Below are 17,108 nucleotides of genomic sequence, written 5' to 3'. Positions count from 1 at the left end.
CTTGTGCTATTATTCTGTATTCATCCTGGAAAATATGTCCATGTTTTCACTTGTTGTCAGATTCCTTTTTCATTTTCAGGTAATGAAAGAGCTCCTGATGGAGTCATATTGCCCTCTATTTTTCCTGTCTTTTCTTCACAACAGGATAGTCTCCTGTTGTGCTTTTAATACTGTCTCCTTGTAAAAACTGCCAGCTTTCCGGAATTCCTTTTCCCCATCGATTTTTCTTCCCATGGGACCTTACCTATCAGTTCTCTGTGTTTGTTAGTCTGCTTTTTTTAAAGTCTATTTCCTCATTCTGCTGTTCTCACCCCTTCCTTTCTTTAGTATCATGAAATGTATTTCATGATCACTCCCACCTTCAGATTCACAATCAATTCCTTCCTGTTATTCTGAATCAAGTGTAAAACTACACTCCCCTTGGTGTCTTCTTCAATCTTCTGAAACAAGGTTGTCCCCAGTACATTCCAAGAACTTATTGGTGATTTTATTTTGGCACATTACTACCAAGATATCTGTTGGAAAAGTAAAGTCCCCCATTACTACCTGGTCTTGTGTTTGGATATTTCTGTTTGTTCTAGTGTTTGTTCTATAAATGCCTCATCCATCTCCTCTTCCTGATTTGGTGGTTTGTAGTAGACCCCGACTAAGACATCACCCATTCTCCTCCCCCTTGCCTCTTTATCCTCACCTAGAGGCTTTGAACTGGTATGTCTCTCACCTCCTTCTGGACCTCAAAACAAGTGTATATATTTTTGCTGTATAATGCAACATCTCCTCCCTCTTTCCCTGTCTGTCCTTTCTGAATAAGCTCTTATTCCTCTAACAGTATCCCAGTCATGAGATTTATCCCACCAATTCTCTGTGATACAAATTGTCATAATTTAGCTTGTGTAGTAATATTTCCAGTTTTTCCTGTTAATTTCCCATGCCCCTTACATTTTCCAGAAGAGAACTGTAGTCAGTTTTACACCTGCGTAGGTGAATAAATTATTTCTCTGGGGCCACTATCCAATGGGTTTGTGAAACACAGCTTTGCAGAATTTTTCAGTTCTGTCATTCATACAACTGATCTGCCTTAACTGCCCTACAAAATTGTCAATAGTACCTATTAGATCCTTATTAAATAAATAGCAATTGAAGGAACGAATCTTCTGAAGAACAATACAACTTGACGTTTAATTCCCCCCCCCCCCCCCCGAACCCTGCAAAGGTTGTATACAAACCATGACCATACTGTTTGTATTAATGCAGTAGTGGCCTCTTAAATGAATCATTATAAAAGAAAGAATAAATATCTATCTATATTGACAGGATGTTGATAATTGCTGGTATCCACAATTTTTATTTTGTGCTAAAGGTTGTTCGAAGGCTAAAATATTTGTTAGTTAGTTAGAGGTGACTAGGAGTAAAAGATCACATCATTTAGACCATTTTTATTGTTCCAATGTGCAGTTCGCAGATACAAATGTAGTCTAAAATATATCTTAATAAAGTGTAGTCAGCTATGTCCTAATTTTGCTACTGGTCATTTGCTCACTAATGTGCATACTTAAAGCAGTCGTCTTTTGCAGGTTACCTGATGCAGTCTACTCCACTTAAAATGGGCATGGCTGTCTCAGAGAGAGGATTTAAATGAATATAACTTAGCAACCTCAAGCTGCTTATAAGTGATATTTTAATTCTATCACTTTGCTCTGATAGTATTTAACAGTCAGTGTTTCTCCTTTGCTATCATTTCATTTTGCAATCTGATGAAGAAGACTACCCTGTTGTGTGTGGTTTTGTTTTCTTTTTTCCTCCCTTCCCTATCTTGATAGGCATGTAGGTGTTAATTGTTCAAACAGTGAATAGTCTGATTGGGTTTAACTGACCATAAAGAAAAACGAAAAGATTTTAAGAGCAGTATCCCCTGTCCCTCCCCTAAGGGTGCAAATAAGTACTATTAATAAAAGCCTAGCTAATGGTTGGTGCACTGATAAGGGAAGCTCCGTCTGAATTTCTGAAATAAGATTTGAGGTGTTCAGAGGATAAAGAGTAGGTGCAATCGGCACAAAAGGAATGTGTGATTTAATTGTATTAATCATTCTTGTTTTAATAAAAAGCTGTTGTATAGGAGGATTACGTTTTAATCCACTGGCTTTGGTTATCTGCATATACCAAGCAATTGAATAGTCTGACCTACTGCATATTGCATTACTAGATCAAGGTGTGTGTGTGTGAGAGAGGGAAATATGTCAACTTTACAGCTATGTCTGTTTTCTCACTTTCTAGTGTCTAGCTTGACAATTGTAAGACCTGCTACTGTTGAGAGCTAATGAAAAAGCTCATTTAGCTGAAGTAGTAGGTAAAACTTGAATGTTTTCTCTAAATATTCTAAATATTATTCACCATGCCCTATGCACATAGTTGTGAACTATAGTAACTATAAATTCCTACTTCTCGGTTGATTTTACAGCAAATTTTCCCTCCACGTTTCCAGGAGTACATAGTCCTCGACAAGTGAACATTAAGTTGTAAGTGTTTTGAATGTTAAAAAAACCAAACAAATAAAAAAAAAAAACACCTTTTTTCCAGGAAGATTTAGTTGGGTTTTTTGAAGTTTCAAAAACAATGGTGGGAAACTAGCATTTCTCTTTCCAAGTTCTACAAATAATATCATCACCTTAATCTTCACATGGTTTTTAAAAGCTGCGCAAATCCATAGTGTCCACTGTTAGGGGGCTTATTCCTTCACCCACTTACTTCCCTGGTCCTTCTCGCATCAACAGAGAGCAACAATACCCGAAGTCCAAAGGTGCAAACAATTCGATGTTTATTGGGGTGAACTTCCAGCAAGCATGATTCCAGTTTCCTTCCTTAGTATCCTCCTTCCCAGCTCTGACACCACAGAGCCTTACACCTGTGTCCCTGTTCCCATTCCTACCCTTAGCCAAACATGATTCCAACTTCCTTACTCCCATTCCCTGTTCCCATTTCCCCCTTTAGCAAAACATGATTCCAATTTTCTTACCCCCATTCCCTGTTCCCATCTCACATGCCCACATGCCCACCCACACCCCGTCACTTCCTCATTGACTACAGATTATATAGTAAAACTTGAGTTCTGCTTAGCTATACCTTAACCAATCATTTTACTGAAATTTAACTAACCAATCCTAACATATTGTAACATGATTATGTAACCAATTATATCCCACCACCTCAATTAGTTTACACCCAGCAAAATTAATTATACAGCAGACAGGAACAATCACAGAACCAGACAGAGATTATACAGACAAACAACAGCAAAGTGGGAACTATAATGACAAAACAATACAGAAGTGAGGATTTCACATCCCAGCTATTGATAAGTGAGTTCTTGCCAGACAGGATGCTATCAAACTAAGTTTCCTTTTACATTTTCTAGGCACTTCCCTTTCTCTGGAGGTGATAGGAATACAATCCTGTCCTGATAGTGCCTAACAGCCCAATAGCACCTTATTTCAATGTGACTAGTTTGGAATGTGAGGATGTGACCGTTCGCTTCCCAGCTTATGGCTGCCTCTGCTGCTTAGCCAAAGGCCTTAGCCTAAGAACAGGGCCTCAGACTGTCACAGTAAGAGAAGGCCCTTACACCAGCAGACAGTGATTTTGATTCTTTCTTTTATACCTCTATCACTAGCCAAGTGATAAGAATACACCTAAATTCTTAGAGTACAGACCTTTGCAGACAGGCCTGAATATCTATATCCTAACATCCACTAGCAGACTGACAAGCACTCCTCCCCCTTAAATTAATAAAATTGAAATAAAATAACACTATATATAATTGCTTGAACTGTTCTTGATTTAAAAGGACTTTCTTGTTTTTCTGGAAGTATTTTTTTAAAAGAATCTTACCTATTTTCATGCATGGGAGTTTGCTTGCACCACTTGGCTTGCAAACAACTTAACACTATTTAGTTTTAAATATTTTAATGTTTTTTTAAAATGACTATTTCATTAGTATTAGGTAGTATGAAACTTTTCATTTTAATAAAACCTAAATTTTCCCCTAAAATACCAGAACAGTGTCTGCTTAACTTGACCATTAACATGACTTACCCTTTCCTATCTTTAAAATAGAAATCACATTTTTATAACTAGCCCTTGTTTTAATACAAGATTTGGATCAGACACACAGAACTAGAATGGAGTGAATTCACTTGTGTTGGTACTTGTATGAAAATGTAGCTTTACTTTCCACAGACTCTTCAGCCAGGAGGTGTAGCAATTGAAATATTTTGCATAGCAGACTCGCCATATAGTAAGAGAAGAGCTGACTAGAATCACCTTGTCATTTACCCAGAGCAATGATTCTCAAACGTATTTGATCACGCCCCCCTTCTTTGTGTCTGTAGTGTTTTACGTCCTGCCTCCCGCCACACAAGTACATATACGGATTAAAAAAACAAAACAAAACATGGAACTCTCACTAAATATTAAAAACAGTAAGGCATTGATTCAAACAGAGCAAAACAGATTCATTGTAATAAGAGCAAAAGCAAAAATGCAATTGTGGTTGATGCTTCAATTAAATGTGCACATTGTGTCATAGCAAACAGATTAATGTACAGATGGTGGTGGTGACTTTGAATAATACTATGCAAGATTAACAGAAATCTACCAGAATGCACATCTAGATCCCATATAGAGTCAAATGCACAGCGCCATCTGAGGACCTGATATGTCTGGAGGAATCAGCTTTGCTAGTTATTCATTGCTGTGGGTAAAATGTGCACAGTAAGTATTTTTTCCTAAAGCTTCTCAGCCCTGCTCCCCAGAGTACATTCCATGCCCAGCACCCAGTTTGAGAAGCTGTGACCCAGAGCAAAGCTTGATCAAATTCTGTTTTTTCTACTACATTTCATTCTAGCCATTAATTTATTTTGCTATCTTTGAGTCTATCTAATTCCAACTTTTGTTAGATTTTTTTTTAACAGCTTAAATCAGATCTGTGTGCATTTTTATTGACTTGTTTTACCAGATCCATTCAGCTTTGACAGTTCAGCAAAGATAATAGAAGTGAAACAATTACTGTCTGTAAAATGAAGGAACTCTTGCTTTTTATAGTGGATTTTCATGGGCTTTTTTAACTGTCCCAATCCAAATTGAAGGAAGACTCATCCAGTTTATACTGAATAAGTAAATTGTAGAAATTTTGAAATTGTAGCTGGTTAAGATCAATTTTTGGAAATTTTTTACATAGACAGATAGTCGTGTAAAATAGATTTGTTCAGAATTTCTGAATCCTTTTTTCTTTTGTCTGAGCTTCCTTTTTGATTTTATTTTAAGCATTTGAGCTGTTAGAAAGAATTTCGATTTGAAACATGGAATATGCTGTTTACATACATACATAAGTTCTTCAAGATCCAGTCGAGCTTTGCCTAGAACAGTTCAAGTTACCCTGGTAAACCTGAGTTCCAAGAAGTGAAACAGTATTTCACTGGAAAGAGTTGTTAATCAAGGTTAAGCTTCTCAGATGCAGAAAATTTTCTATGTTGTCCACAGTATGTTCACGGATTTTAAAGAATGTTATGTTGTAATGCAGGGGTCGGCAACCTTTTAGAAGTGGTGTGCCGAGTCTTCATTTATTCACTTTAATTTAAGGTTTCTTTTACTGTGACCTGAACAGCTGTTTTTCCCCTAGAAATGGGCATTGATCTATAACAATCTTTATTTGGTTCCTAGGTACTGAAGAGGTTTTATAAGTAAGGACTAGAGTCCTGGGACCTAAGAGGTGCCTGTCTATTTATGTGACATTGTGACAGCTGAGATCGTTTATGTTTATGTAGTAGTAGGTTTATGGTGACCTAAGTATGGGCAGAATATTACGAAATGGAGGGTTGCTTAGAAAATTTATTGTTATGTAATGGTGCGTGTGTGTCTAGTGTTATGACGTGTCTCTGTTCCAAGGTAGTTCTTACAGAAACTTACCCTTAGTCTATTAAGACCACTTACATTTATAGTTAGATAAATGGAAGAGTTAAATTCCTCAATTTTATTTTGTAACTATTAAAGGGAGGAGCCTTTCTTAGAAGGATTCATTCTGGGAAGCTTTTGTTAATTACATTCTTCTTTCTTCATACTACTCTCTCTATCCACACACAAACAGCAGATGGATGAAGGCAATGATTTCCGTCACATTTTGCATTGTTGTTTTTTCCTCAAAGATTTGAGACGTGTTTTTGTTCAATGGGGTCATTTCCAAGGATGATACTATTAAAAATAAAATGAAGATGTAGATTGTGAAGAAGGATTATAATCTCTGTATGACACCAGAATCTGATAAATAGTACCAGTATCATTTGTTATGTTATTTTAAAGGAATCAAACAATTAGGGTAGGATAAGGATGTATCTTTGTTTAAGGAATCGGAGACCTCTGCTAAGCTGCCTGCAATTTGCATACCTGCAGAAGACAAAAAAAAAAAAAAGTGTTCTATGCATATACAGATGACATCTGCAAATGCCATGTAATCAAAGATAACTTTTTAAAATCCCAATGGCTAATTCCAGTGTATTGTTCAGATGTCACATTTTCATAAACCATGTACTAATTGCAGCAATTCAGAAGTGAGGAATTGTATTTGTAGACTTTTAAGTTTGACTGACATTAGACCATTCTTAGGCACAGGTGAATACTGCATAATATTTAAGACAGACAAACACAATGCAGTTGGCCAAGATAAGGTTGTTTAATTAAACATAGTTTAGCTTTGTTGCTATGTTCTAGTAAGCAGTTTTTGGTGTCCCAAACTGATGATCATATGACATCACAGCCAATTGTATTACATTTTTTTTTTCATTTGCAACCCTCCTTTCCACTCCCTGGATAACCAGCTGGCTTCCCTCAATACTAGGCTTCTAGCCTTCTAACCCAATCACCAGTTGGTATCCTTCCATACTTAACAAGGTGAAAAAAAGTTAGTGCCTTATGAGCCATTCCAAATAATACCTGATGTGGGAGTTTAAAAAAAAAAAAAAAAGCTATGTATTGTTGGAAGGAGTAGGGACTGGAGAATGAATATAGTGCAACAAATAAATGGAATCCACAAAAATCTAGATAACCAAAATATTTTCTTCTTCGAGTGATTGCTCATGTGTATTCCACAATAGGTATGCGTGCTCGCCACATGCATCGGTGCCGGAAGTTTTTCCCCTAGCAGTACCCGTAGGGGGAGCACCCGAGCGACCCCTGGAGTGGCACCTCCGTGGTGTGGTATAAGGGGAGCTGCGTGCTCCCCCCACCTTCAGTTTCTTCTTGCCGCCAGTGAAGGTGCATTGGAACTGTTCTGCTCCAGCTTTGCTGTAGCTCGTCCCCAGAGCTTTTCGTTCATTTAGTGCTAGTACCTGTAGTTAGTTAGACTGTCTGGCTGGGTACCATCTGACTGGGACTCCTGGCACTGCTCCACGCCACGGAGCAATTACCGACAGTACTGAGGCAGATGTCGCCAGAGGTCCTTGTCTTGCAGAGGTTACCGCAGCCAGCAGCAGCATGGACGTCATCGCCATTCCTGCTCAGAATCCCTCTCCAAGTCTCCGCCAAGGCACCATCTCCACAGCCCGGGGCATAGATCGCCGGCACCGCGCTGTTGCAGGTCTGTCCGTCGGAGCAGATCGCGAAGCAGCAGCTGCAAGTGGTACCAGTCCTCTGCATCAAGATTGCGGTCCCATGGGTGATGTCGCTTCCAGCACCGCCGTTCCGCCCGGTCCCTTGACAGTGGTCGTTCATCAGCCCGGGCTCTGCTCGTAGTTGCCCTTCCATGGGCCGGGCCGGGCCAGGCCAGCCAGGCCGAACAGCCGGGGCCGTCGGTGCCACAGCAGGTGCAGTGGCACCTGGCCCAGTGGCTGGCACAGTGGTACCAGTAGGCACCGTGGCCTCCGACGCAGCCCCTGGTCGGGGCCCGCTCAGTAGCTGGAGCCTCAGAGGCACCGTCAGCCTCTCTCTCCAGGCCCCCGAGGAGAGGTTGGTGGGACGTACGTCCTCGGTACTGTGCCTGGAGACCGACCAGGTGGTGGACCCTCCGGTGCTGACGGATACCCAGAGCACCGTACCAGCTTCCTCACCCTCCCCGGATGAGGCGATAGTGGCTCTGCCCGCCTCTGTCCCGCAGGAGGACTTTAGGGCCCATCAAGAACTTTTAAAACGGGTGACATCGAGCCTTCACCTCCAGGCAGAGGAGCTGGAGGAGAACTCAGACTCCCTGTTTAATATGCTGTCATCTTCGGCACCAGTCAGGGTGGTTTTGTCCCTCCATGAAGGTGTGGCAAGGATTTCAAATGCCCTGTGGCAAATGCCGGCTTCCCTGGCTCCCATCTTGAAGAAGGCGGAACGCAAGTACTTTGTACCTACCAAGGGGCACGAGTACCTCTAAACCCACCCGACGCCCAACTCCCTGGTTGTCCAGTCGGTCAACCACAGGGAGCTGCAGGGCCAACCAGCCCCCACTCTGAAAAACATAGACTCAAGGAGGCTCAACTCTTTTGGCCGAAAGGTTTATTCATCCTCGAGTTTCCAGTTGCGGGTGGCAAACCACCAGACTCTCCTGGGCAGATACGAATTCAACTTGTTGGGTTAGCTGCCTAAATTTGAGGACTCCCTCCAGCAGCGCCATAAAAAAGAGTTCTAAGTGCTGGTGGAGGAGGATGCAGCTGCTGCCAAGGCGTCACTGCAGGTGGCGTCAGGTGTGGTGGACACTGCAGCTCGATCTATGGCCTTGGCGGTGTCCATGAGAAGGGCGTCGTGGCTCCTGCTGTCCAGTGAGGCGCAGTCGTTCATGCAGGATCTCCCGTTTGATGGCAACGGTCTATTTGCGGAACAAATGGATACAAAGCTGCATGGCATGAAGGACTCCCACACGACTCTGCAGACCCTGGGTCTTTATGTTCTGGCTCCAGCCAAAACTAAGTTTAAGTTGCAGCAGGCCCCTGCTTCGGCTGCCCAGCCTAAGTATGAGGCTGCCTACAAAAGTCAAGAGATAAAAGGCTCCCTCAGCGGCAGTCACGGCCTGCCCCGCAGCCTGGGTCCTCCAAGGGGAAGCAGGTGGGGAAAAGGCAGTTTCGATGGGATGCTGGGGGGGCACCCTGACAGTTCCCAAAGGGAACTAAATGAAGCTTCTCTTCTGCAGTCAGTTGTGTGCTTTCCTAATGGAGTGGTTGCGACTAATCTCGGACTGCTGGGTTCTCAGTTTGGTCTCCCGGGGGCTATACCCTGCAATTTGTTTTGCCCCCGCCCAGCCATTCCCCACCCCTGTTCCTTCTGGGGGATCCTTTGCACGAGCAGGAGGTGCGGCAGCTCCTAGACCTGGGAGCGGTGGAAATGGTCCCCGGGGAGTTCAGAGGCAAGGGGTTCTACTCCTGCTATTTCCTTATCCCGAAGGCCAAAGGGGGACTCAGGCCCATCCTGGACCTGTGGGATCTGAACCAGTTTAAGGTTAAACTCAAGTTCCGCATGGTCTCCCTCCATCATCGCCTTCCAGGATCTGCAGGATGCGTATTTCCACATCCACATATTCAAGGGGCACAGACGCTTCCTCCGTTTCCTGGTGGGACAGAATCGTTACCAATTTACGGTCCTCCCGTTTGGTCTATCCACTGCCCCAAGGGTGTTCACAAAATGTATGTCGGTGGCAGCAGCCTACCTCAGGCGCCGAGGGGTCCAGTTCTTTCCCTATCTGGACAATTGGCTGGTCAAAGGCAGCTCCCATTCGCAGGTGCGGGATCACGAGACACTTCTACTGTCCATGTGTGCTGTCTTGGGCCTGTTAGTAAACGACACCAAGTCCACATTAGTTAGTTAGCGCATAGGGTTTATCGGGATGTTCTTGGATGCCTCGTCGGCCAAGGCCTCCCTCCCACCGGACAGAGCGTGCCTCCAGCTCCTGGGTCACATGTCGGCGTGCACGTATGTGGTCTGCCTCGCCAGGCTCCGAATGAGGCCCCTCCAGCTTTGGCTGGCCTCAGAGTTCTCCCAGGCCCAGGACAGGATGGACAAGGTCCTCACTGTGCCTGATTGCCTCTCTTTGATGGTGTTCCATCCCAAACAACATGCTCCAAGGGGTCCCTTTCCGAGACAGGGTCCCGTCCTTCAAGCTGGTGTCCGATGCATCGGACCTAGTTTGCCCCCCCACCCACCCATGGGGACCGTTCAGACCCAAGAGCTGTGGTCAGCCCCATAGCTATAAATGTCAAGAAACTCAGGGCGGTGCGTCTGGCGTGCGTGGCCTTCTGCTCGCACTTACAGGGCAAGGTAGTCAGGGTCCTCACGGACAATACGGCCACGATGTTCTGTATCAACAGGCAAGGCAGGACCCTATCTTCTGCCCTCTGCCACAAAGCCATTAGCCTTTGGGACTTCTACATAGCCCACGACATCTCTCTGAGGGCCTTTCACATGCCAGGCGCCAGCAACATGCGGGCGGATCACTTGAGCAGGGACTTCTCCTCCCAGCACGAGTAGTCTCTCCACCCAGAAGTGGCTCACCAGCTCTTCTGAGTGTGGGGAACTCCGCAGGTGGACCTATTTGCAACAAGACGGAACCGGCGCTGCCCCCGGTTCTGCTGGGGGGGGGGGGTGTATGGGAAAGGGCATTATCCTCAGTGCCTTCCTCCTGTCATGTTCAGACCAGTTTCGCTATGCCTTCCCCTTGTTCCCTCTCATCAGCAGGGTCCTGGAGAAAGTAAAAATGGACAAGGCACGGGTTCTCCTGATTGCCCTGCCAGCATTGGTACGGGACCCCCATGGGCCTGCCAATGGTTCCGCCGCAGCCATTGCCGCTCCACCTGGACCTGCTCTCCCAGGACTGAGGCTGCCTCCTCCATTCCAACCTCGTGGCTCTCCACCTCATGATGCAGCTGCTCAATGGCTAGGCGGGGAGGAGTGGACGTGTTTGGAGGGGGTCCAGCACGTACTCCTGGAAAGTAGGCGGCCCGCCATACGCCGCGCCTACTTGGCGAAGTGGTCCCGGTTCTCCAGATGGGCTGCCAAGCGGGGTGTTTCCCCGGTGGCCACCCCAATCCAGTTTATCCTAGACTACCTCCTTCACCTTAGAGCCCAGGGCCTGGTGCACCTGGCGGCCATATCAGCCTTCCATCTGCCAGTGTAGGGACACACGGTGTTCTCCCATGCTATGACTGGATGATTCCTTAAGGGGTTGGACCGTCTTTTTCCATATGCTAGGCCCCCTGTCCTGCCGTGGGACCCGAATTTGGTGTTATCCCATCTCATGGGGCCCCCGTTTGAACCTCTGGCCACATGCTCCTGGTCTCTCCTCTCGTGGAAGGTGGCCTTCCTGGTTGCTATCACGTAGGCCAGGCGGGTCTCGGAGCTCAGGGCCCTGACCTCCGAACCCCTGTACACGTTTTTTCATAAGGATAAGGTTCAGCTCCGCCCACACCCTGCTTTCCTCCCTAAGCTTGTCTCCGCCTACCCACACCCCGCGTTCCTCCCTAAGCTGGTCTCCGACTATCACTCGGGCCAGGACATTTTCCTGCCTGTCCTCTGCCCCAAGCCGCATGCGTCCAGTGAGGAACACCACCTCCACAAGCTCAGCGTGCTTAGGGCGCTAGCCTTCTATCTGGAATGGACTAACCCATTCAGGAAGTCCTCTCAACTGTTTGTTGCCTCAGCTGAACTCATGCGGGGTCAGTCGATTTTCACCCAGCGCCTCTCCCACTAGATCACCTCGTGCATTCCCACCTGTTATTATCTGGCCGGTGTTCCCCTGCCACCAATTGTAAAAGCACACTTGACTCAGGTCCAGGCCTAGTCGGCTGCCTTTGTGGCCCACGTCCCTATCCAGGATATTTGTAGGGCCGCCACTTGGTGTTTGGTTCACACGTTTACCTTGCACTATGCGATTGTCCCCCAAACCAGGGATGACACCAGGTTTGGCAGAGCCGTACTCCATCCTGGGGATCTGTGAACTCCTCCCACCTCCAACAGATATAGCTTGGAATTACCTATTGTGGAATACACGTGAGCAATCACTCGAAGAAGAAAAGACAGTTATTTTTTCCGTAACTGGTGTTCTTTGAGATGTGTTGCTCATGTCTATTCCACATCCCGCCCTCCTCCTCCTCTCTCGGAGTTGTCTGGCAAGAAGGAACTGAGGGTGGGGGACCACGCAGCTTTCCTTATACCGCACCATGGAGGTACCACTCCAAGGGTTGCTGGGGTGCTACCCCTACATGTACTGCTAGATAACCAAAATATTTTCCCCAGTGCAGTATTTGGAATGTAACTTTTCCGTAATGTCCACTTTCCATTTTAATGTTGGTGAATCACATCAAGAATCAAAAATCCTATGTACAACATTGATGGACTTTCATCATGATGACATCAGTGATAATTTTTCTTTGGGTATAGATTTTTATATATACACGAACATATGTAAAATAAATGGCTGCCTGTGTGTTAATTGCAACAATTTCCACTTTAAAATGCATACCATGAAGCAGCATATGTCAAAAATTTGCATATGTATTTCAAGGTTTAACTTTCTTTTCTTGTGGACTTGCAACCAAAATAGATGTTTTGATTTGTACAGGCAAAATACATTTGTTATCTTATATCTAATGTTGTTTAAGATGTTTATGACATTTGTAAAGCACTCATCACCATAATATTTAGGCAGCTACCAAACTTGTCCAGTTTCCACCAACTGTCTCCCACTTAGGGCTGCCAATTTTGGTTGGATATATTCCTGGAGATTTCATCACATGGCATAATCTTTAATTGAAGATCAATCTTTAATTCCTGGAGACTCCAGGCCAATCCTGGAGGGTTGGCAACCCTACTCCAACTGCATATTGAATAGTAATGTTGGAGGGCAGCTCACAATTGGAACTTCCATGTTAAGTGTCTCAAAAGTTGAGGCTAAGGTAGGTTGGGCAGGGGGAGAGGAGAGCCTGGGGGAAGATAGGCAGAAAGTGTGAGACTTGTTCCCCTACTTCAGTATGTGGAGAAGAATAGTAAGGAGAAAGGAAGGGAGGAATAGGTGACAAATTTACTTTGTTCCAGTCCCCTATGTGACATTTCACAAAGAAGCTATTCTTGTCTATGAGGACGCTGTTCATAAAAGGGATACAGTCAATTGAAGCATTTGTCTGAATTTTTTTTGCTCACTAGTTTTAGTGATTTTACATATTGCTCTAAAGGTCAACAGGAAATATTTGGGTTTCCTTTCCCCTCAGCATTGTACTTTGTGTATTTCCAAGTAATTTCTGTTTAGACTGTTTTACTATAATCAGCATCCACTGCTATTTTGATCCTTTACACAACAACATGAACAAAAGTAAAACAAAGCAGAAACTTAAAAAGGGATTTTGTTTCTGTAAAAGCACTAAAAAATGGCTGGATGAATTGAGGAGCAAATTTAGTATTGAAAACTATATGAGCTAGCACTTTTGCGCGTGCTCTCAAAAAAAGAAAACAAACAAAAACCCCAACCCCCCCCAACACCTCACAACAAGAATAATAATAATAAAAAAGCCCAAACCCCCCTTCCCCCCAAAAATAAAGAACCCAAAACATTAGGTTTCAGGTTGGAACTGTTAAGTTAAGCAGGAAATAAACTCTGATATGGAGCAGTTAATGAAACGTGTTTAATGATTGACAACAATTATTTGAAGACCACAATGTGCCATGATGTTCCATACTTCTACTGTGAGTCCCACAATTGATGTTGACTGGATTAAGTAACATTAGTATTTTTTCTTAATGACCTGCCCCCCCCACAAAAAAAATAATGAATGGTGCAAAAGGATTTTGGTCTGTTCTTTGAGTGTTATGGTAAATTAGAACACTACCTGCGTACCCTAGAACCTGCATGGTTTTTTTTAGTTGTTACCATTACTTATTGCATTTTACTTTTTTTGCCCCTTCTCTTTATTCTGAGATAGCTCACTGATCCTTCTTTCTATATTTATAAAACATTTATAAATTAATGTAATTTCCTTCAACACGATGACATTGGTTAAGCAAAATCAGGTGGCACTGCACATTTGTTTTTTGTTTCGTTATTGTGTTAACAGACTTTAAACTTAAAACAAAATGCACCTTCAGATCAATTATTCTTTTTATTTTTAATGGGATTTTTGTTTTCTGCAAGCTTTGATATAGTAACTTTTGATTTTAGTGATATCAAAGACTGATAACACTTCTGTGATCAACATAGTGTCTTTGTTGATTTCTGTTCTTTCCTTTACTTTTATAACACCTTGTCAAGGTTGTTAGCTTTTATGAATACCGGGAGGATAGAAATGTAGCAGAGGCACTTTATTTATTTTCATACCAAGAGTGGATAGCTGTACAATTTGCATTTCTACCAGGTGGCATTGGGAGTATGTGGTTAGATCACACAGCTGCTGAATTAATTGGCAAGTGGGTGTGGCTAGCAGATGGTTGGCATATCTGGATTTAAAAGATTTTCAGGTCCACCTCTAGATGGATGGATAAATAGTTTATATTCTCAATCCTGAGACTAGAAAACCAGGACTTGAGATTCTTTTGTACTTTTGTTTGTTTCCTGGTGCTGAGTCATACTGAATTGTATATAGGTTTGGTAAAATTCAGATTTTTATAAATTTGATGGATGTGTTAATTTTAAGCATTTTTTTTAAATTAGGCTCGTTGCAAATGGACTAGCGAATGAATAGTAAAAACAGATCTGATTTGTTGAGTTAAGAATATTTAGTAGTTATATTTTTATGTGATGTTGACAAGTGGTTTTAACCATTTACAAAGCCTTACTTTTTGAATCTCAAAGTCTACTATAAAATAATTGTCTGATTGTGCTTCTTAATTTTCTACAACCATGAACATTTAAATTAGTAAAAATAGGAAAAAATGCTGAAACTCATGATTTTTCTATCACTGAAAATTTGAATCTATAAAAAAAATTAAGTCTAAATCACTGGATTTTAAATTCTCAAGTTCTCAAGCAGTATTTTTCTGACTTTGCCTATGCGTGCACTTTGATTTTTATATATGAAATACTTTTTCTTCTGTTTGTGTGTACTGTGAAATCGACGTTTAACAACTTTTACTTAAAAGAATCAATCTTTCTAAGCCTAATTTTGTATGTGTCTGTGTGTGTGTGTACATATATAGTGCACTACAGGGGCTGTAGTCTTCCTCTCTCTGACTTGCATTCTTTTTCCTTGACATGCAATTTAATTCTTCTGTGTTTATAGGAAAAAGTTTTATGTATTATGCTTATTTATGAAGTGCTGCTGCAATACAAGTCTACTGCAAGTGATCCAGAATCTTCCAGTTAGCACGTTAGTAGGTAAATGTGATGATACAGAGTATAAAACTGAACTACAACACTGGAAGACAGGTTGGAATAACTTCCTTGCTTCTGATGAGGTTGCGCCGTTTACATGTCAGAGCCGAGAGAATTCTCTGTCTCTCATAAAATACCTCTGAAGAGCAAATATTTAGATAGCCATTTGAAACAATCTAATCTATTCTGTTACCCCCAAAAATACATGATGGGAGATGAGACCTAAGGGGAGAGAGAGAAATATTTCTTTTGAAACTGTAGGAGAAACAACGAGGAGTCCTTGTGGCACCTTAGAGAGACAAACAAATGTATTTGGCATAAGCTTTCGTGGGCTATAATCCACTTCATCAGAAGCATCGGACTCATCATTATTTTTGTGATACAGACTAACACGGTTTCCCCTCTGAAACCTGTAGGATAAATGTTATTTAAGGCAGAATGTCATGATCTGAATTAGAATATGGCCAGGAACCTGGATCTATTGCCTTTATTACTACCATATAGGTCTTTAAGGACAGATAGGATATAATTTCAGTGCCAAGTGAAAAATGCCAAATAGCTAATACCACTTCCTTAGAGGTTCAGAACTGACTAGGTTATGGGAGGGTCTTTGCTATTCAGTTTATTACACACCAATGCTGAATGTAACACTGGGGAATTCTTCTGAGACCCCGTCTGCTGGTAGCTTTCCTAAAAAAGAGACTCTGATGCCAAGTTGCTTAAATTCCTTGTTTAAAAAGAGGATGGGGGGGGGGGTAGGGAGAGAAAAGAGATTTAATAAGGAACTAGTCTTACAATTTTCATCCCACTTGTGAATTATAGTGGAAGGTAACTTATTGAATTGCTAGGTTTTAGACTGATATTTCTCTACTGCTGGAATGGAAAGGATTTATATGGCTTGATGGTTTTAGACAGTATTTTAACTTTAAGTAGAATAATTCTTTCAAATTTGTAATGCACATAATACTGAAATTAACAAGGTTTTGAGAGAAAATGAATGACTTGGTATTCTAGTAACCTGATGCAGAAGTGCTTCAATAATGTTGTACATGTTTGCTTTAAAATGCAAAGGGCATAATAACTTTTATCCAAGCCTGCATTTAACTGCTTCTCTTTATTACCAAGGTGGATTGTAAAAATGAATAGCAATCTATTTCCTATTCATATTTTTCTTTATAATGTGGATACCTTTGAATACATTATTTGTTTGTCTGATTTTTAGTTAAATTGCTTTTTATGGACATTTAACGTTTAAAATAATAATGCTAATAAATTCTGATTCTGGCCAGTTTTTCATTGTTAAATCCTTTGTTTAATAACTGTGGAACATCAGTGACTTTTATATTGTTACATTTTCATACTTTGTCTCTTTGTATGCTTTATTTTACCAAGTTCAGTCTCATTCAGAAGGATTATTATGAAAATTAGTTTTCATTTTTAAAGCTATACTGTGTTGCTCTCTGTGCATGACATATAGTATGCTATATATAACATTCAGTAGAGAAAGAGAAATTGTGAATTCTTTCCCTCAGTCACACTAGAATTCTTTGTTAATCATGAAGGTAAAATGATGCACAATATTTCAGTTTTAGAAGTTGTACTTTCCGTATCCTTGGAAGGGCTTTTTGGAGATTTTTCAACCACAATTCAATAATCACACATACACCTGGGAAATAGTTGCTGAATTGCATCATACATTATCTGTAAGGTCCAATGTCTCAATTGATATCCACACTGATTCATCCACTTTCTGTGTAACCAAAAGCTTCCCTTTTCTGATCTCTGTTTTCCCAAT

At 42.2% G+C, this 17,108-nt stretch overlaps 1 protein-coding gene across 1 annotated transcript in view; it reads left to right on the top strand.

Annotated features, from left to right (window-relative positions):
* Positions 1–17,108, top strand: part of DIAPH2 (diaphanous related formin 2) — an 813,565-nt gene that overhangs the window by 263,728 nt on the left and 532,729 nt on the right. The window lies entirely within an intron of this gene.

This window comes from Lepidochelys olivacea (assembly GCF_965140295.1).
Source record: "Lepidochelys olivacea isolate rLepOli2 genome assembly, chromosome: 9".
NCBI classification, from domain to species: domain Eukaryota; kingdom Metazoa; phylum Chordata; order Testudines; family Cheloniidae; genus Lepidochelys; species Lepidochelys olivacea.
The sequence above is the reverse complement of the archived record's forward strand: the minus strand, read 5'-3'. Positions and strand labels throughout refer to the sequence as shown.